The 22658-nt window shown below is 43.6% G+C and overlaps 1 protein-coding gene across 1 annotated transcript in view; it reads right to left on the bottom strand.

The window, feature by feature from the left end:
• The window catches only part of Cad74A (cadherin 74A), a 97857-nt gene extending 81072 nt beyond the window's left edge, over nucleotides 1–16785 (bottom strand). The window contains exon 1 of the mRNA XM_071583817.1: nucleotides 16476–16785. The gene's annotated coding sequence lies outside the window, so the exon portion shown is untranslated. The remainder of the gene's footprint in view (nucleotides 1–16475) is intronic.
• Between the last annotated feature and the right edge of the window lie 5873 nt (nucleotides 16786–22658).

Consider the following 22658-nt stretch of genomic DNA (forward strand, 5'->3'; position numbering starts at 1 on the left):
GCGGGCTTTTGACGAGTGACAGACGCGCCGAACTAAGCGTATCGATGCAGGAGGAATGTATTTTGAAGATTATTAAGTAATTGTAATGATAACTGCAATCAATTTTGATTTTTGGAACCAGTCCCGATAACCGGAAAAGAGTGAGGAGTAAGGTAGGCGGGGACAAAGAGGGGAAATATGGAAAACCCAGAGACTCATTTCTTTAGTTTCTCTGTTTCTTTGGGTTTTCCATCTTACCCCTGTTTGTCCCCGCCTACCTTCCTCCTCACTCTTTTCTTCCCCCTCCCCCTTCCTCAAACAGGTATAAATATTATGCATCACAATTTGAATCTTGTCTAGTACCTGAAGATGATTCGATGAACTGAAACGCGTTGTACCTTACAAATAAATATGTGGAAAATTGTGAATTTGTTTTTCTCATAAGTCCGACGGCGTCTGAAATTCACCAATCAGGGTAGGGATATCAGTTTCTTTTCTTGTGCCGCCTATGGTTTCCCAGGAAGTCCTGGAACCTGAAAAATCCCAGAGTTTGGATGAAGCTGAGGGTGCTCAGAGGCATTCCGGGGATTCGTAGGTCCCATTCACATGTATGCATGAATGACCGGTCGCCCTGTACCCCTTCTATACGCCCTCACAGCGGCTTGCGAGGGAATGCGTAAAGTGTAGTTTGATGTGACAATATGCGGGGACGGAAGGGGTCTCGGTGTCACAAATGAATGGAATTGTCATTTAAGTTCCTAAAATCCTTGCCTTCGCTTGATCTCTTCGCGTCTTGAGTGATTCGCCTTCCCGCATCCGGATCCTTTCCCTGCGTTTGAAAGCAGCACCTTCACCAAAGGAAGGAAACAAGATCCAACGCAGGTATCCGAAGCCGCGTTCGGAAGACATAACGTTTGTATTGTCTCTTTCTATCTTGAAAACTACCTTCGAGTTGGAGAGAACCAGTTGCTGGGTGTTTTGTCCTTGACTCTTTGACCCCCCCCCCCTGCCACCTTCCTCCTCGAATTATTACGCAAAAGACGGGGGAGACGACGTCGGCGAATTCACATCGGCATTCACTTCCGAGACGGGAAGAGAGAGGAGCACGGACGAGGGGGACCTTCTAGTCTCAACCGGCATCTTAAATGCAACGATTTCATAGCCAAGCACGCACGCCAACGTTAACGGGACCACCATTCGAATCCACTCACTACGTGGGAGCACTTAGAAGCAAGAAGCATTCGTGACCTCGCACTCCCGATGTTATTAATGGTATAAGCTCCGTGGCCTCCAAGTGGAAGTTTACATTTATTTTCAAGGGAGATAAAAATGGCCAGCGAGTGAGAAGCAATGGCGCAGCAAGTGGGTGTCTGAGACGAACATCCACAACCTACCCACGGTAGCTAACTCAATAATGCGCAAATCGAATTAGTAAGGAACAAAATAATGTCAAAATAAGATATGAACATTGGCACATAATTTCCCGAAATAAGTAACAATGTAACATTTTTGATACCATTTTCTCACCCCGTTGGACATCCTGGAAACACATAATGGCGTGTTTTCATAAAAGTAAATTCCAAATATGACCAAAAACTCAGAAAAATCATAAGAAAAGCTACCTCCGCCGACAAGTACCATTACAGAATTTAGAGATAAAAGGTTTACGCACCATGCTACCGTTGAGGCGGAAAATTCGCGTTCTTGGAGCTTGGAAATTCTGCTCGAGGGCTCCTTGACCTCTTCGCCTTGAATGATTCATGAGCGCACATCCCGAGTAGCGGCATCTGTCGCACTATTAATGCGAACGCTGAGATCTTAACATAGCAAACATGAACAAATATTTATCGTCTGGTGTGCCTTGACGCGTGACTGAAACGGGATTTGACCCTTTTGATCATTTGTTCGAATGACAAGCACTGTGTGAACCCGTTAATGGCTATTAGCTGTGTGGACTACCTTTCATCCTCGCTCCTACCCAGCACCTCGTCTTCAATCCATCGTTCCAGGGTTACCCTCACGAGGATCAATCATCATTTCGCTAGCCAATACATACAATTCTATAAGCCTTCGAAAAGCTCACTCATACCCCATTGAGGTAAAGGATGGGCTCTGGACGCACTTAGAAACTGAGGAATCTCATATTATTCACCAAAAATTATGGTCGTTGAAGAAGGGAATCCCTTTGACTCACAGCGAATAAGCAGTGAACCTGAAGATGAAATTATTCGTCGAAACCATTTTCGTGTAAGAATATTACGTGGAAATACTACCTTGATCAAAAAGTTCCCGGAATAACCACCGTGTGGCGCTCCCATCGTTCCGATTTGAGTTCTGTTTTTTTTGTTAAATTGGTACATCTGTTGTTGATATTCCCTTTAAATCTTAGTGTCATAACTTGACATTTGCAAAAGTTACGTAGCCAAGAGTACATCTATCTCTGTGTGTGTTGGCGATTTTTTACAATTGCAGAAATGGATTTAAATTTGCAACAACGAACTTGTATTAAATTTTGCCTAAAAAACGGATTTAGTGGCGCACGGACGTTGGAGACCGACCTGGTTGGAGGTTGGAGGCACCTGAATTGGACCTGACCTGAGAACTTGGAGTTGGAGACGGAGGATAGACCATCAGACCTGGATATACCTACAGAAATTTCGACGTACGCCTCCCTTGGAATATTCTACTGGATACTTCTAACCCTGGTTCCTGACATCATTAAATAATCGAGGGACAGCGAAGCAAGGCGCCGGTGGCGCCCAATATGGACATCGTGCCGCTGCCAGCGGACACTATAAGGACTCCTCTCGACCAGCAGCTGGAAAATACTTCTTCAAACCCTGTTCATACTGCCGGCGCTCTAAATATGGACGTTTCCATGCATCAGAACGGGCCGTCTGCCCCTGCCGCGAAATTCAACGACGACTGGCGACACGTCAAGGATCCCAGAGGAGCCGGGAAGCGTAGCGCACCATTCCTTTCCATTGAAGAAGCAACTAATAAGCGCCCGGTAAGTACGAGTAATAAATTCTCACCGCTCGTCACGGATCCGGACACGGACAACTCTTCTGCTCCCGTGGCGATGGAGGCTGAAAATTCATCTGCACCATCTGGATCCCCGGCAAGCCGAAAAAAGGAACCACGCCCCCCGGCACTCATCATATACGATGTAGTAGACCACGCGGCCTTGCTGAAACTTGTCCGATCCAAGGCAACGGACAAGTCCTTTACTGCAATCAATTCAACCGACTCGACGAGACTTCAACTAAAGACTGCGGCTGATTATGCGGCCATAAAGCAGCTGTTGGTGCAGTCAAATGCACAATTCTCGACCTGGGGCCCGAAATCCCTACGAGCCAATTTCTACGCGGTTCGTGGACTTCCGTGCACCTACCCAGTTGAGCTACTGAAAGAAGATATGGACGCCATGGGGATTCCGGTGGAACGAGTGCATCTGGTGCGGCAGGGAACCTTCTTCCTTGTCGTTGTCAAGGAAAACCCTGAATGGCAAACAAAAGAAATGCTTGCCATAAGATACATCGGCAATTCCCGTGTCAGGGTGGCAAAATATCAGCACAGGGAGCCACAAATGTGTTACCGGTGCACCCGATTCGGACACGCATCTTCCAACTGCACGGCAGCCCCGCGATGCCACAAGTGTGCTGGTGCACATGAAGGCATCCAATGTCCGGATACGGAAAGGAAGAAGACTTGTTGCTGTAACTGCGGAGGAAACCATCCTGCATTTTTCAGGACCTGCCCTGTCTACGCCAAACAGAAGGAGATGAAGATGGCTAGCCTCCGGAGGAAAGGCGCACCAACCCAGGGGGCGAAGAACACCGCCGCTGAAACAGAGCTGCCTTCTCCTCAACAGAAGACGCTTGGTACCTTCAACGCGTCGAAGCCGGGAGACCCAACCAACGCAACCCAACGTCTGACCATGTGCAAGCATCTTGACTTTCCTCCACTCTCGACGCCGGCTCCGGTCGCCAGGGACACAGCAGAAGAAATAAAAATTCCTCTTCTCCAGAAGAGGCGGGCTGCAGACTCGCAGATGCCGACTCCAACTTTGGCTACATCCCTCTCTTCCATCCTGGAAGCATTGACGTCCTCTGCTGCGCTATTGCAACAACAGCTGCAAGCTTTAACTGTCGCCCTTACCACTATTTTCCCAAACCAAAATGGACCATAGGCGAGAATTAAATAAATCTATCATCCTAGCCACATGGAATGTCGGCGGCGCATTGAAGCGAAAGACCCCTGAATTGCTTGCCTTTCTACGGAAGGCAAGAATCTCAATCGTCTGTCTGCAAGAGACTCATCTCCGTCCTGGAACTTCATACGGCGTTCCAGGCTATGCAGTTTACCGGGATGACCGGCAAACAAGAGGAGGGGGCACGGCGGTCCTCGTTTCGCTTGACCTGGCTGCGAGAAAAATTGACCTACCAGCTCGACTGCATCTAGAGGCGACAGCCATTGAAGTAGATACTTCGATCGGCTCTCTCACAGTGGGGTCACTCTATCTCCCCCCAAAACGACCTCTAGCCACACAGGATTTCGAAGTCATCTTCTCCGGGTCACGGCCGTCGCTTTTTCTCGGGGATCTAAATGCAAAGAATGCTGCATGGCATTCAATTACACCGAACCCTCGGGGTGAAGCGCTGCTCACATGGGCTCAGAACAACGGAGTACGCGTCGCGGGTCCACATGGGCCAACGCATCAGCATCACGGCAGGAGCGAAGACGTCTTAGATATTGCGCTGCACCGTAGGCTCACGAGTTCGCTTTCTCTCGTGGCGACACCGACGTTGGACAGCGACCACTACCCAGTCTGCGCCTATCTGGGATGCTGCCCAACGTTACTTCCCCCACGGCCGGTGCGATGCCTGGACAAAACAGACTGGACAGGGTACAGGCAGATCCTGTCCGACATTTTACCGGAACAGCCGCCATCACTGACGTCACAAGCTATGCTGGACGAATAAGCTTCTGTCATAACAGCTGGCGTGGACCAAGCATTACAGAACACCGTGCCAATAAAACTGATCCGCCCTTCTGGACATCTGACGCTGCCTCATTCCATCCTTCGCCGCATCCGCGAAAGAAATCGGCTTCGACGACGATTTCAAAGAACCAAATGTCCCGCGGATGGGGCACGGTTTAGAAGAAAACGAGCCGAAGTGAGGCAGCTCATCCAGGACCACAGGCAGACGACGTGGGAAAGGAAGGTTGCTTCCCTCCGAACCGAAGATGGGAGCATCTGGAGAATGGCAGCTTCTCTTCGCCACAGCATTCGGATCGACCCACCGATCGACTCACCTGGTGGCACTCTTATCACGGAAGACGAAAAGGCTGAATTTGCAGCAACTATGCTGGAGGCCACTTTCACGTCGACTCCGGATCCACTGGTACCGGATGATCCTAGCGACTTTCCTGAAGAGGATGAAACAACGGAGGAGGGCACCATGACGGTAACGAAGGTTACCGAAAACGACCTGAGAGCAGCCCTTGGACGACTACGCTGCAAGAAAGCACCAGGAGAGGACAACATCCCGAACGAGGCCCTTCGACAGATGCCTGTCTCGCTCGCAACTCACCTGATTACGCTCTTTACGGCCTGCTTCTCCATGGGACATTTTCCGGCCATCTGGAAATCGGCAAAAGTCATCCTATTGCCGAAGCCGCCGAAGTCCGCTAGGAACGTAGAGAACTACCGCCCGATCGCCCTGCTAGCGACCCTGGGAAAGCTGCTTGAGAGGGTACTGCTGCCACATCTCCTGAAGCACATCGCGGCCTACTCAATCTTGCCGGCATCACAGTACGGTTTTCGAGAGGAACACTCCACCACACACCAGCTCGTCCGTCTCGTGGAACAGGTGACGGCCGGATTCAATCGGCGATGCTGCTCAACGGCGGCGTTCTTTGACATCAGGAAAGCCTTAGACCGGGTATGGCACGCTGGTCTCAGGCGAAAACTTGCAATACAGCGGTTTCCAAATTGGCAGCGCCGCTTGCTAACATCATACCTGACAGGAAGGACTTTCCGTGTCGCCTGGGGACGCGCGCTGTCACAGCCGAAACAGGTCCACGCAGGCGTGCCGCAAGGATCGGTGCTCGGACCGATACTTTTTAATCTATATACGGCGGACCTCCCGGTAGACCTTGGACGACATACCATGGTTGCCCTGTATGCGGATGACGCAGCAATAGTGACCACTTCGCGGAGAGCACACATGGCGGCAACATACCTACAGCGAGCAGTAGACAAACTGCTGGAGTGGTACGCCCTGTAGCGAATCAGCGTCAACAGCGCAAAGACACAGACGATTCTTTTTTCACCTGGAGGACTGCGAGAACCAGGAGAAATCCTCGTGGGCACCGAGGAGGCGCCATGGAAGGAAGAGGTGACCTATCTAGGCGTGATACTGGATAAAAGACTGACATTCAAAAGTCACGCCCTCGCTGCCACCAGGAAGGCAAGAGGAAGACGACTACAACTCTCGCCGCTGCTGCGTTCACCGTCCCTCTCTATCAAGACAAAGACGTATCTGTACGTGGCGGCAATTCGCCCAATCTTGATGTACGCTTCACCGGCATGGAGTGGCAGAATGACTCAGACGGCCTTCCACCACTTGGAGGTAACGGAAAGAGGGGCACTCAACAGTGTACTTGGGCTTGGCTGGAACTATGCCGCAGAAATTCTCCACGCCTTAACTGAAACTGCGCCCATTGGAGATGTCATCAAGACTCGCGCGACGGCCTTTTACGAGGAGCTTGAAGGCAAAAAAGAAGAGCACTTGCGGTCGATCGGCGGCTTAAAACCTGTCTCCTGGGAAAGGCACAAACGCCCAAGAGCAGCAACGGGACGGGACGACGACCAACCACCATTGAAAAGGAAAAGGAGTTGATTGGACCTTCCTTCATCGACGGGCTAAGAAGCCGCAAACACAGCAGCTGAATGATTAAATCATCGGGCAGCTGCAAGCCAAGCGTCAAGAGGGAACGTTTTGGCAAAAAAAGAAGACGAGGACGGACGTTGGAAATGTTGGAAAAGTGTTTCGGCAGCGATTCTCTAAAAAAAACGGTCGTTTACCAGTGGCACGAGCGGTTCAGAAGTGGTCGTGAGTCAATCGAAGATGATGAACGCAGTGGCAGACCATCGACATCGAAAGTCGGTGAAAAAATTGATAAAGTAAAAGAAATGTTGGTCAATAACCGCAAATTAACCATCAGAGAAATAGCGGAGGACTTGAACATTGCCTATGGATCCGCCCAAGACATTGTGGTTAATGATTTGGGTTTCCGTCGTGTAGCAGCAAAGTTGGTTCCAAAAGACCTCAATTTCATGCAAAAAAGAGACCGTGTTGACGTCGCAAAAGACATGATTTGCGAGGCTGAATCCGATCCCACATTCATCAAAAGGATCATTACTGGAGACGAGAAGTGGGTTTATGAGTACGACACGCAATCCAGACATCAGGCAAGTGAATGGCGTTCACCAAATGAGCCGAGACCAAAAAAACCACGTCGTTTTCAGTCAAAAAAGAAGGCAATGCTGACGGTTTTCATGGATTACAACGGTGTAGTGCATCATGAATTTTTGCCAGAAGGCCAGACAGTAAACAAAGAGTATTATTTGGGCGTTATGAGACGTTTGCGTGAAGCAATTCGCCGAAAGAGACCAGAAATGTGGGCAGAAAACTCGTGGATTTTGCACCATGATAACGCACCGTCGCACAGTGCTATCATTATTCGTAATTTTTTGACGAAAAATGCAACAAATACCATCCAACAGCCACCGAATTCACCTGATTTGGCTCCCTGTGACTTCTTTCTGTTCAATCGAGTTAAAAAACCATTACGGGGAACGCGTTTTAGCAGCCGAGAGGAAGTAATGGAAAAATCGCAGGAAGCACTGATGGACATACCGAAAACCGACCGTAACTTTTGCAAATGTCAAGTTATGACACTAAGATTTAAAGGGAATATCAACAACAGATGTACCAATTTAACAAAAAAAAACAGAACTCAAATCGGAACGATGGGAGCGCCACACGGTGGTTATTCCGGGAACTTTTTGATCAAGGTAGTATATATCCCACCGCCACCGGGGTCAGCCTTACTCCTCGCCTTCCAATACAGAGGTTGCGGGTTCGATTTCCAGCCTAGGTGGGTATTTCTTCATCTAGGGCTTGAGCGTTTAATCGTTTATACATAAATAATTATATATAGAGACATAAACACAGTAATCAACCCGAAGAAAAGTTTGGTAGGTGATGGTAGAGTTCACCCAGTACTAAGCCCAACAGTGTGCGAAATTCACACATCAGGGTAGGGGAGGCCAGTTCCTCTCCCTATGCCGGTTATGGTTTCTCAGGAAGATCTGGTACCCGAAAAATCACATAGCTTGGGTGGAACTGCAGGTAGCCGGAGAGGGTTGCCCGGGAATCAAACCCGGGCCCTCCTGTCAGTAGTCCAACTCATTAATAACAAACTTTGGCAGCAACAAACAATATAAGAACACTCACACGTTATTTCTTGATCATTTTGACGGAATTCAACTCCGTCTCCGAATACGGAGTTGAATTCCGCCGAAATGATCAAGAAATAACGTGTGAGTGATCTTTTTATGCGTTTCTATATTGTTTGTTGCTGTCAAAGTTTGATATTCAACACTTCCGTGTTACTTCGACGACATCATATAATATGATTGTTAAAGAAGTCCAATTGGCCAAAGTGATGTTTTCGGGTTAATACGAAATAAATAATAAATAAAATTATTATGTAAATATACAAATACTAAGTTTTATTCAAAATAAAAATAAGTGCGAATATTTTCATTGACAGATTAGGGTCGAGCTCATTCTGAACTAATCCAAAGGATTGTGAGACTCACAAAATCAGGTTAGAGAGATAAGTTTCTCTCCCTGGTATGGGTTCGGCTAAGTCCTGGTATCTTGAATATCGCACTGACCGCATTATCGACGGAGTTACTCGTGAAATATCTTGAATCTAGAGTAGATAGAGATGGCAGACTGGTGCCGGCAATACAGCTGAGCATAATATACGGATGGAAAAATTGGAGAAAGATAAGTGGGGAACTGTAAGAGATGAAGGCAAATTATATAAGACTATAAATAAAATCTATATATGACTGCGGTGAGACCTACGATGCTCAATAGAGCGGAGAACTGGCCAGGTTTACGATACCGAGGAAGGAAGATGAACGTCGCTGAGATGAAGACATTGGGATGATGCGCGGAATAACAAGGAGGGCCAAAATACGGAATTACTATATCCTAAGACCAGTCACGGTGGGGTATATTGGTAAAAATGTACTGGCTCAGATGGCTTTCAAAAAAAGTAGAGTTTTGGATGTCGTAGGAAAGAAGAGGAAAAGAGGAAGACGCAAGTCAATAGGGGAGGACAAGGTGGAAGAGGAACTGAGGAGGAGACTGGATGAAGATGAGAGGAAGGAATAAATAGGAAAAAATGGAGAACGATTGACAAAGATAGTAATACCGATCCCATAGGAATGGAATCTGGCTAAGAGAAAGAAGTGGGGGAAGTCAATATGCATCACCTGTGACTCGTTTATGAAAGCTATAAGTCCATTTTAAAGTATCCTTAATCAGTCGTAAATTTAACATAAAACTTTTTAATTCGCATCCTACGCGTTTAAGGCAAATAACAATTGCTACTTCATTTAATATTATTCTATAGCTATTCGACAGCCAACTAGATCGCGAGCTACTCTCAAGAGACTTAGACACAATCTCGGGTTGGTGCAAGGAATGGGGATTAATGCTTGATATCGACAAGTGCGCGGTTTTGAAATTTTGGAACAAAAGAAGTGACGAACAGCACATAAACTACGAAATAGAGGGTTCAGTGCTAACTGCGGCCAATCAAGTTAAATATTTGGCGGTAGTTCTAACACCACGCCTTTCATGGGGAGCACATATCAGGATAATATCCGGATCCGCTTTAAAGAAACTCGGCTTCATAAAACGGATGGTGGTAAAATGTAATGAGAAAGTTAAAGAGAGGTGTTATTTTGCTCTAGTTAGACCTCATTTGGAATACTATATGCCGCAAGTATTTGGGATCTTGGGAGAAAATTTGGCCAAAAGAATTAGAACAAGTCCAGAGAAAATCCGCCAGATTCGTTAAAAATTGTTATAATAAGAAAAAAGTGTGACAGGTCTCTTAGGGGATTTGGACTGGGAGCCACTTAAAATACGAAGAGAACAAGCAAGACTTAGACTTTTGGAAAGGTTCAGAATAAACGAGGATAACGATGATATTAAAGGAATCACAATAGCCCCAAGCTACTTAGGTAGATGGGACCACAGAAATAAAATAAGGGAGATAGATTCCAGTACAGATAGATACAAATACTCATTCTTTCCCCGAACAATCAGGAATCATAAAAGTAAGAAACCGAAGCCATTTTAGAAACATTAAAAACATTGAATTTACAAGGCGGAACAAAATCCAACATTGCAAAGATATCAGGTATATTTGTAGGTGCATGTGCACTTGTGTTTGTCGGTAGTTTGGGTGTTTGTACGTGTATGAGATATAAGGGTTTTTGCATGAATGCCTACAATGTTTTTTTCATGGAGTATATAAATTTGTGGCTTTTGCATGGAATTTTATTTTTATAATTACGGATGGTTCCCTAACATCCCCTGCCACACGCCCTTGCGGCGGCTTGGGGGGTATTAAGCAGATGTAGATGTATGTGCAAATTAAAAGGGCCTAAAAAATGAGTTGGAGCATTGAGGGAGGGGCCCCAGGGATTTGAACCCGGGACTCTCATGGTCACCTGCCGAACGTCAAACCATCTAGGCTACGAAGAATTCTAACCACTCCCAATGAATCGGCATTTCTGGTTTTGGGTACACTGGCATAAAATCAGTTTCCTCCAGAGGCGAGGGGGGTTCGAGAACTCTCTTGGTATCTCTCTTTCCTGCCACAACCTCTCTCCCTCCCGTAAAAACAAGCCAGACTAACTGAAAAGTTGGCCGAAAATTCAAATTCCGTATGATTTTCATGAAAATTCTCACCGTTCCGTCGTCATGCTTTGGTAGAGACGGCAAAGACGCTCGCAGGCGAGGCGATCGCTGTCAGCGGCGCCGCTTAGTCTGACCGCCCTTGACGTTTCCTGAGCTGTGGCGTCAAAGACGACCATAACCAACTCCTGGAAGGAGGGATTTACAAGAATCTTGGCCTTAAACCCCCTCCCCGTCACCAAGTATGCCTATACGCTCTTTCCTGCGGAAAATATGTATCAGTGTAGGATGCTCTATGCATGTGCATGAATAACGGATCACAGCGGAATGAGACGATGGACGGCCCCGGAAATGGCGGGGATTGAAGGCCAACGCCCGCTAATACGAAGATCATTATTGAGTCTACATGCAAACCAACCACAGTAAACAGTCCGGAGGTTGGTTTGATAGGTGAGGGTAGAGCTCAATAAGCCCAAAGCCGTGTGAATCAGAGTGTTTTGACTAGATCATTTCCTTGTTCCGCACGTGGTATCCCACTGAGATCTGGTATCCGAAAAATTCAACAGCTTGGTTTAACATGGAGGTGCTAAAAGTCATGAAATGAGGATAACCATGCATTCTTCCAATAACATTTTATTTAGGCACAACTAAGTTCAAGACATAGGCGACATCCACTGAGATATTATTTAGTTATTTAGATAAACATTTAAATATTAAAGTTAATATAATTTAATTATTTATATAACTAGACTAACTTAGGTGTGAATTCTGAATTATAGATCTAAATAAATCATACCTAAATTATGTTTCAGCGGAAGAACACTCCGTTTTCCTCATTTCATGAAAATTACCTTTAACATAGTTCAGCCTGAAACCATTGAACCAGGGTCCAAATTCATTGGGCATCGAGCCTCGGGCATCAAGACAATAGCCTAATGCTCGACCCACTCGGCTACTACGTCTCTTATCAGATACCATTTGTCCAATAAAGGAACCATTAGAATTATTATTCAATGAGGTGATTTGGGTATGTACATTTTAGAAGCATTATGTGGCCCCAAGTAATTCTCTTCACCCGGAATCGATTAACACTACCCACTGCGAAACTCAAAAAGATTAGGTTCCCGATATGCCGCAGGCCAGCATATAAATACCTATATAAAGACGAATTGCATACCGCAAATACCGCAGCGACGCCCCACCTTGTTATGGGGGCATTTCCGCCCTGTCTAGATGGTCACTTTTTATAGGGAGCGTAGAAATGGCGACGGCAAATACTGAGAAGCCGACTTGGGAAATTGAGACAGGCGAGTCATTTTCCTGAGGACGTACGTATAATATTCTTCGGCGGTGAAAGTATAATAGATAAATCATTTGGATTCTCTCGTAAATATTTATAAATGAAAAATTCCATGTGTGTGTGTTATTACAACGAAATTTTGTCAAGATAAATCAGATTAAGGAGGAATTGATATTATTTTGGATTATACTCTTTTTATCCATTTAAATAAGTTAAAGAGATTTCATTATTTGGAGTGAATGAAATTCACAACAATCTAATCGATAATTAGCGTTTGAAAATGTTCAAATCACGAATCAGGCCCAAGGTGAGATGACGATATCCAGGTTCGAAAGAATGCGGCCATATTTTTCCCTAGAGTAACATATCATTAGAAATTTAGAATGCCATAAAATATGTTTTACATTCATCCTTGTAATTAATGAAACCTAACGCAATGTTTAAGATTCATTTTAATCTCTGTAAAGTAAATTCAAGTTTTATTTTCACTATTTCCTATTTTGCCAGTTACGTTTGCCAAGCACGAACATTTTCGTGAATTGATTTTTGCCGAAGTCAAACTGAATACCTCGGCAATCTTTATAGTAGAATATCTTAAATGACATTTTGGAAAATATTTGGCAAAAAAAACTTTGATGCACAAACAGGTCCGCTGATACCATATAGAAAAGGGGACATTATTGATTTTTTTCAAAGGGGAAACATGCATTGAGTAGAATAAAAAACGCCCGCAGATGATAACTGTGAATTTTCTACTTCCTTTCTCCATGATTTCTTGAAATGCTCGAGGCACAAGTTTTAATTACCCATTGCTTTTTTAATGAAACAAGAATATGGAATTAAACGACTTCTTTCAGTGAATGAGAGGGCTACGTCATCCCATTAACCTCCGCCGTACGCATACTAACATCATCCTGCAGTGGGGAGGGGCATCATATCCTCCCGATTACAAACGGCGGGACGGAGCTAATTATTCGGCCGCTTAAACGGAGAAATTATCTCTCCCCCTCCCATTGCAGGCCGGCCACCTCGACTCGAGCAGGAAGTAGAATAAGAGGCGTCGACGGAATCGACATCCCCATCCCGCCCCGACCCGTGGCAAAGGCAGGAATTGACTCCGTCCCCTTTCCCCCTCTCCCCTCCGACATGTGTGGGGATCATTATTTCCAGCACATCTACGGCGTGAGGTGGTGCCGACACTCCCTGCTCACCCGCAACACGCGCACCTCGGCGAAACAACCTTCCCACAGTCCACACCGCCCTCCCCCACAACTCCCGCTCGGCTTCCCGCCTTCACTTCATCCCGTCTCGAACCCCTCTCTCCCTCTTCCTCGTCCATACTCTCAGCGAACACCCCCAGAAAACAGGTTTTGCAGTGTTCAGCGGAGATCGAGAGGAATGGTTTTAACTCTCCCCTCGGATGGTATCAGCTGCCTCGTACAAGGATTTACAAATAACTCTCTCAGGCATCCGCGGAAGGGACGCGAATTTAACCCACCGTACTCTCTCTCTTTCCTCCCCCGTGCAAACATTTTCTTACTCTCTTCCTCTTGGTGATTGCCCATGTTCGGAAACGACAGAAGAGATTTCAACGAAACTCTTCGGTGTTCGGCGATACAGTAGGGGGAGAATGCTCTGTGGGCACTGACTCCTGAGAATTTCAAAAGGCGGGGTGAGGAATGCATATGGATCTTCAAGATCTTCTTATCTCAACGCTCTATAAATCCGAATTTTTTTTATTTCACGGACGGGAAGTATGGCCTTTTTTTACTTACATTTCTCTTGGAGTGGAGCATAAATCGACCGACATATTAATGCGAGTGCGAGCGTTAAAACTCCATAGAAATTAGTTCAAAATTTTCTGGTCCCAATTTAATGAGGATGGCAATGGAATTCATTCTACATTTGCACGTATAACATGAAAAGAAACGTGGTTTAAACTCACGTCGTTCTCAACGTATTACGCATAAAATCTGAGTTGAAGTAGACACCCACAAGCCTACGATTGCAAGCACTCGCGAGAAGAAATCGCGGTCAGTTTGTGATAAAATTCGTTCCGTGAATCACACGGTCAATGCCCAATAAAAATTTTCTATTCAATCTTCCAACACGAATCAAAATTAGAACTTTAGAATATTTCGCAAGCAGGATGAAATCCCAAAAAGATGTTATACCGGGGAGAAGAGGGACTTTATAAAATATATGATACGTATTTTTCGCAGAGGGAGATATAGGGAGTTGAAAATTTAATATAGCAGGTAAAATTCAATACAATGTTTGCAAAAAATGCTTGCCAGACGCAAGGGTCAGTGATCGTGCACAACAGTAATATCAGATTTAGCAGAATTGCGTCCAGATCACCACCAGTCTAGAAACATTCTTAGAAAAAATGAGAATTGTTGAGTCTTTATGGAGCCCATCGCTGCATCGATGGAGCCGGGCGCTTTACACCCTCTCTGTGTTTCGTGGAAATAGAATATTCTCCGCTCTATTCAGTTTTTCAGATGGAGGAACCAGAGAGGAGACCGCCCACGGTTGCAAAAGGATGCTCCACTCCCTTCCCAAAACTTCTAGCCCATGTAAACATACATTTTTGACCGAACGGAGACAGTTTTGCGGCGATGCCAAGTCTCGCGCCAATCGCGTACATAAAGAGGGCGGATCCAGGAAAAGTCCAGTGGGAGGGTAAATTATACGAACGCTTTTCTTTGGGGAACGACCTGGGGTAATTACCATAGTCTGCCGGGTCTCGGAGTACAAAGACCCGAGCCTATGGAAATAACACTCCACCCAGTGCGATTATCGCGGGTTTCAATCGATGACGCCAAATAGTTTTCCATCGGCAGTGATTCCATTTGAGGCGACGGGCTCGCTCTGAAATTTACTAGCCAACGTCTTTTTGCTCTCGTTTATTGAGTCGCGATATCTCTCTTCCTAGTTTCACAAGCTTTTACCTTGAGTTCGACCTTTACCACGAATAATCCATTACTCTGTCGAAATAAGTGTCGGAGTCGATTGGACGAGAAGAGAAAGTGAACGGGGGAGAAGGCGTAATGCACGATTAAGACCTCTGACCTTTTCAAAGTATTTTTTTATATCGCGCCGTAGCATTGAACACACCTAAAATTTTAAGATCCCCAAGATCCGTTTCCATGTGCAAAATGAACGGCTCGAGGCAATATCAATTTGCGGGATACCGAAGTGTTCTATTTATTCCGAAAGGTGTAAAACATGGAAAATGAAGAGAAGATTGTTACGTGACGGCAGGAACAATCATAATCATCAATATTTCAATCAGAAGATTGATTGACTTCGACCTCAACTTTTTCGTTTCTACCTTTTATCTTCTTAATGAGCTCATGATCCCTTCCGTGTAACACCCGTAATTACTTTAAGTTGTATTTGTTCCTTAGTATCACTCGTGACACCTTTCCTATAAAGAACATTTCTCTGAGATGGCTGTAACAACAAGAGCCAGATATGTATTTTAGAGAAGGGAGAACAAGTACTTACCAGGATAAACGTTTCACACCGTTCCAACCGTTGAGAATTGCCAAAAGTAATAACTTTACTTTTAACCTTGATGTAAAAACTTCACTGAATGAAAACTAATTATAACATACTTCCTAGATAATAACTGCGTGGAGAGACAATGCAATTTAAGTGATTTTTTAAGATCAGTAATTAATTTGGATAATCGTTAAGTCGTTTTCATGCTAATTTTAAAAAGTCTTGAATAATAGATGTTCCAACTGTGGAAAGATGCGATTGTGAGTTATCATTCAATGATGAGCTTCTTTAATTGCACCTGAGGCGATTAGCGATAATATGAACCATATCCAATGATCAAATATTGAAATATAAATTTGCATTCTTTATTTTTCACCGTGAGTAATTATTTATTTTGTTACGAAATTGGAATGTTTGCCACCTGGTTTAGTGACTTTGTAATAAAAAACAAAGTTCCATCATTTAACACGAAAGAATTCCACTAAGTAACGTTTGGCACCGTTGTTCAAATGCTGAAATAATAAGATCGTTATACGAAATCTCTCACCAAGCGATCAGCGAGGTTTTTTTTGCAAAGAAACGCGAGCGTGTCTTCTTTAAGGAAACAAAAATCCTCGTCCGACCAGGTGTCCTCACAATCGGAGGGTGGGCGCAAGCGCTTCACTTACTTTTATTCGTCTAGTCCCGACTCTTCATTCGCGAGCGGGGGAATCCATAGTGTGGCACTTCGCTGTCCGTCTCTCTAGGTTGGATTTATCCTCCGTTCGTCCAGGCACTCCGGTTCCGCATTCAGCCCTCCCGACCTACACTCTCCTGACTGGGGAATTAAATAAAAAAATACCCTCCTCCCTTGCTCGCACTATAACCACCACTCACTTCACTTTTAAAGGTCTGCGCGCCGCATACGCCTTGTCGATCTCCTCCTCCACGGCGGAACTTTCACCCAACAACGAACCCGGAGACGATGTACTGACTGTGGGCGAGAGCGACCGGCAACTCCGGACTCCAGCTGCTGGATGGAGAACACCCCACGGAATACCCGTTACCACACGTTTACTCCGCCACCACCACCTCGGCCAGCACCGTCGCCTCCCCCTCCTTCTCTTTTGGGGTCCGCTTGACTTGCCTCCCACGGAGGAGAATCGGGAAGGGGAGGGAGGGGTGCTCTGCACCGCGACGAATGGAAAGACATCTCTCGGCCAGGCAAGAAAGTATGAGGGCCTCGGGAGACTTCAACGCCTGTCGCGTCTTTCGGGCGGCAAGTTTCAATCGGCGAAGAAGCTTCCGAGAGCTTCGCGATGTTTCGAGCACTGTAACAACCTACGTACACGCGATTTATCGATCATAAGAGCACGCAATTTGCATACGATGTAAAGGCAGAACCTGGTTAGCATAATATTTTACCAGAACCAAGTACGGGTTAAACTGCAGACTTAAAAACAGAATCACACACTGAGAGATGAATGTGGACTATACGATGGACCCTCAATAAATATTGAAGTGATAAAGATACAGAACGCGCACATCGATCAATGCAGAAGTATGCCATAGAACCTCGTTTAGTTTGGACTTAATGCTTGAGAAAAAGAATTAAAAATTGCGTTGTGAAAATGGACCATCCGCTTTAAAGTCGACCCTGAGCCGATGAGGATGGAGTGGACATTTCAATTAACACAGATGTATACCATACATTAAATGCCTTACTTATATAAGTAAAAAAAAGGGGACGGGATGTACACTGTAAGGAGGTCCAAACACACTAGCCAAAATATAGCATATACATGATGTCGTCCATTTGAACCGAAATATTATCTCTTTTTCTGTTTTCAATTTCAATTCATCTTCATCAATGTTTTCGATTACTTTTCTGTGACCAAACCCTATTTTTATATTGCCAAAATTACTCTTATATTTGGTATTACCTCTTTTTTTATGCGCGTTATCAAATAGTTGAAAGGTAAATGGTGAAAACCATTGGGTTGGATACCATGAACATGAATTTTAATTTCTTCAAATAATTCACTATCGATTACCAAAGTGGTTCTGGCACAAAATTTTATTCACATTTTTAATATCTCTCGGGTTGGAGATGAACCGAAAAGAATCACTACATCATTGGGGAGGGGAAATATTTAATATGTACCTCGAAAAGTACGCTTTGATTGCACCAACTATAATTTTTATGATATGGTAGAGCAAACCTTCTTCAACAATTTCAACTTCGATTTAACTTAAAGGTTCAATAAACTTCAACGACATACCTTCATTATAGTCCAATTTTTCCAGTTTTTAATTTCATGTTATGACTTCTCTTAGTTTTTTTCTGATTCAATTACGCGATCACCTACACTTTTATGCTAGTAAATGTGTTCCCTAACCTCATATATTTTTATGTGAGTGGAAACTCATGTAACCATCACATATGACCAGGTAAGTAAATTTGTGTAGCATCATCCATGATTTTCAATTAGGTTAAGCATTACGTTTTTCTTTCCGTCCGTCATTTGGACGTCTTCTCGCTTCCTTAACCGCCTATCAAATCGAAAAAATATAATCTCTACAGGTTATGAACATCAAAAATTTTGAATCCCTTTGCATTTTCTTCGAGACCCAAGGAAGAGATTTTGTCTCGATTAAGAGCCATTTCCTGGCGGAAAATAACAATTCATTACGTAATATGTTAACAGGCTGATGTTCATCAAGCGCGATGGGCTCGTGATTCACGTGAGATTTCATAGTTTAGTTTGAGGAAAGTTTGAAGACGCGGGTGCGTGCGAAATCGTGTCATTTTAGGAGCAGCCATTCATGCAGAAAGAAATAAGTCGGCGAGTTCCGAGGAGAAACGAGTTCAGCCGTGGAGAGCATTCGATCTAATTGTCAATTTCTGAATTTTAGTGCACTTCAATAACATTCTCTTTATTGAATTTCCTTCTCTATTTCTTTCAGCAATTACTTACAGATTTATTATAATTAATTATTACTGAATATTTATTATCATTTTACCTTTAATAAAATCGTTTATCATTTATACTTATCATCCCGAAGGTTGATATTAATCGGGCGAGGGTTTCACTCACCCCATACGGCTTATAAAATACACACTTTCGGGGTTATAGGGTGCTTAGTTCCTCTCCGTGGGTGACCAATTGGTTTTCTATGAAATATTCAGTCATCAGGCAACTGCACTGCGTGGATGTTACGTACGACGAAACAAAATGAGCCTTTGAGGTGAGTTAAAAATACTACGGCAACGATTACTCCTGTCAAACTTCCGTAATGGTGGATGTATCGTCTTGCTGTTGCATGGAACTCATTCAGCCGAGAGTTCATTTAATAAAAGAATGATGCCAGTTGCCATATCTTCGACTTTCAATTTTGATTTATAATTTAAAATGACTGAAAAAAGTTTAATTAAATCTGCTGCGAGAACATCTTCGAAAGGAGAAGTTATCCATTCACCATCTGCTTCCATTGTTTCGGCCTAAATTACGGTGGCTTTGCCGGGAGGTTTATCAATTATGGCGATACAGATCGAAGGATACTAGATACGGAAGACGTTTGTTTGGTGATATATGTACTTCCATGGCTTCCGCTGCTTTTTTTTACTTTTTTGCTTCGCACCTGAATGACGTAATTATCTTCAGTTATTCACGGTGATTAAGTATTTTTCCCACGGCAGCAAAGGTCTGTAATTTCCCACTTTAACGAATTTAGATGTGTTTTTTTTCCTTTGGATTGAATGCTTCATTTTTTTAACTCTCATAATTATCGTTCGTTCATTGGCTATGCTGTGAACAGCTATCCTCTCTTCCCTTTCTGCAAGCATTGAACTTAACATCATTACGCTTCTGCCTGCTATCTGACACTACACAACAGTACACTAAGCACACAAACTTCTATTAATCAGAGCAGGTCTAAGCGAAGTTTTTCATTCGACCATTTCGATTTTTCCCGAATAGTCGTTCTTCCTTCCACACTAGGCACTCAATCAGCACATCGAGTCCCACCTGCGAGCTCATTAGTGTTGGGATTGGGATTTCAACGGCTTTTTTAAATCTATAAATTTAAAAGAATAATTTTAAGTTTCCCCCAGCTGAGCATATAGTCAAACATATGCCTGATAATGTCAGTATTATCATTTACTAAATTATCAGCATCTATCAAGATTTTCCAGAGTATGTAAACTCCAGTAGTGGTTAGCCACAGGTTCCCTCTCGTTTCCACTCATCTCCATTTACAAAATGTCCCGCAAGCAGCGGCAAGGGCGCGCGGTAGAGGGTGTTGATCACCAGCCATATATGTATATGCACAAGTATTAGTTCATTCATGTATTTGCAAATATATCTGCTCGTTTATACAAAAACTATCCGTATACATGCCTATATACGCCATGAAATAATTAGTCATAACTTGTACTCTTGATGGTCCCTTGATTCCTTTTTCGCTCTCTGTATTCGGAGCAGCCATTACCGCTAGGCGTGTTTTTATATTTAGTGGCCTTAAACTACCCTAGTTCTGTAGTCAAGGGGCTTTTTTGCCCTCAAGCACTTCTGTTATACTTTATCTTCTTCTGGAAGTTTCAAGAGAGCTTAACTTTTCCCCTTCTCTTGGTATGAAACCTGCAATGATAATCCACTAAGTCGATTGATTCACCATACTCCCTAAACATCACATTTAAATTGTTTGCAACCGTGCAATTTCAGTTGCTGTCACTCTTCCGGTTCCCCTACCTTATAAGAGAATGCTTCAGCTAATGAGAGAATGCGGTGTTTCCCAAATGCCAGGCTTCTTAGCTGCTCTCAGACTTATCTTTCAAGAGACTCCTATCACTGACTTGGTTATGCTACTTTTGATATCATTTTTTTCTCCCATTTCTGTCATCTCGGTAAAAATTTACATCTAGTTTCTTGTAGTAGCATGATGCGACTATGAATTATTATCGAATTATTGACTTTTTTGGGTGATAAAATTTCAGAACTATTGGATGAGTGAGCAGACAAAGTCCTTTCCCTTCAGAATAACCTTTTGAATAATTAGTATTAATTTCATATTGCATTCACGAGTGAACAAACAATTGTTGTTGTGTTCCACTTTCATCTTAACATATTTAAATCACTGGTCTTCAATAAAATTACTTGTTAATTCAGAATTATAGAGAATTCAGTAAGAATAACAAGGGAAACTGATTAAATTAGAACACTATCAATTTAATTAGGTGTTTATAAGCAATGCTGAGTCGAATTAGAATAGAGGGTACAACCTAAGTGCTATTTACCTCTAGACCGCACCAATCTGGGAAAGACAAATTTTTACCTGAGGAATCTTAATGCCTTGCTTAAAAAATTCCGAAAAACAAATGCAACGACGGAAATAGTGGTAAGATTTTATCAAGTGCCTGAAATGAGCAAATAAGTATATGGTGGGAGCTAAAGAATGAGGCAAAGATAGCGAAGTGGCGAAAGCAGAAAATTTGGAAGTAAGAACGACTCGTGCAAGAAACATGGAGCAGGCGTCAATGTGGTGCAAATATATGTGAAAAAAAACAATAAGATTGCATTTTTTTTGCCAGGCCGGGTTTCATATTTACGTGAGTTGGTTTCAGAGTGATACACATCGCATTGAAAATGAAATTAGGTCGAGAAAATTGAAATATCAGGTTTGTGGAAAACTAAAACTTGTTCTGAAATCGCGTAAGAAAATCAGAATGAATATATCAATTTCGTGCATTTTTACAAACTTTCTTCATTCTCTTACAAATGGAATTTAAAGAAAATGGATGGACTTAGATCTAATTTTATCTTCTACCAATGTGCTGAGGAAACAATATGGTTTTAATGAGCACTATATACCCGCTACTGTTCGTACATCAATCCCAGAAGAATGATTGAAATAAAATGACCGAACAAATGACTGATGTAACAATACATTGAAGAATTAAGTTTGTGGAAAGCACTTGCAACCAGAGGAATACTATTTAGGCATATTCGTCGACACGATAGTTAACTTAATACAGCAACATGAGGAACTCTGGAAAGGAAGAAAGGTTGACGAGGAAAATATTGAATCCAAAAATGAAAGAGCTGAGAGACGTCATAATTGGATTTTTTGAAAATAATGGACAATCGAATTTCGAGAAATTCATAAATGTACGAGTATGAAAAATTTTGATATGGAAAGTCAAGGGTGAATGAGAAAAAGGTGGTCTCAGACGTCATTAGTACAAGGAGTTAGCAATTCAAACTTTAATTCATGAATTTTGGCCATTGTGATCACGGATTTGTGAGCTGGTAGATTGTCTTGATTAAACAACACTTTCTTCTTCGCCAAATGCGGCCGCTTTTGCTTGATTTATTTGCTCAAGCGTTGCAATAAGTTCGCATAATACTCGCCGTTTTTCAAGATAGTAAATGAAAATTATCCCACGCGCATCCCAAAAAACCGACGCCATGACCTTGCCTGCGGATGAAACGGTCTTCGCCTTCTTTAGAGCCGGCTCTCCCTTTTGAATCCATTGTTTTGATTATTCTTTGGTCTTTGGTGTGAAATAATGGACCCATGTGTTATCCATGGTAATAATGCGGCGCGAAAATTCTGCTTTGTTGCTGTGAAACTTTGCTAAAAACTCAATTGAAGCATCTTCACGACTGATTTTGCTCGAGTGTGAGCACACGCGGCACCCATCTTGCACACGGCTTTCTCATGTCCAAATTTTCCGTTAACATGCGATGAACCGCACTTTTTGTATAGCCTACTATGTCTGCTACCTCGCACACTTTCACGATCATCCAGTATCGCTTAATGGATTTTCTTCACAATTTCTGGAGTCGTCACCTCATTTGATCGACCAATGC

The sequence above is a fragment of the Hetaerina americana genome, unplaced genomic scaffold (assembly GCF_022747635.1).
Source record: "Hetaerina americana unplaced genomic scaffold, ioHetAmer1.1.p SCAF_15, whole genome shotgun sequence".
In the NCBI taxonomy this organism is placed as follows: Eukaryota; Metazoa; Arthropoda; class Insecta; order Odonata; family Calopterygidae; genus Hetaerina; species Hetaerina americana.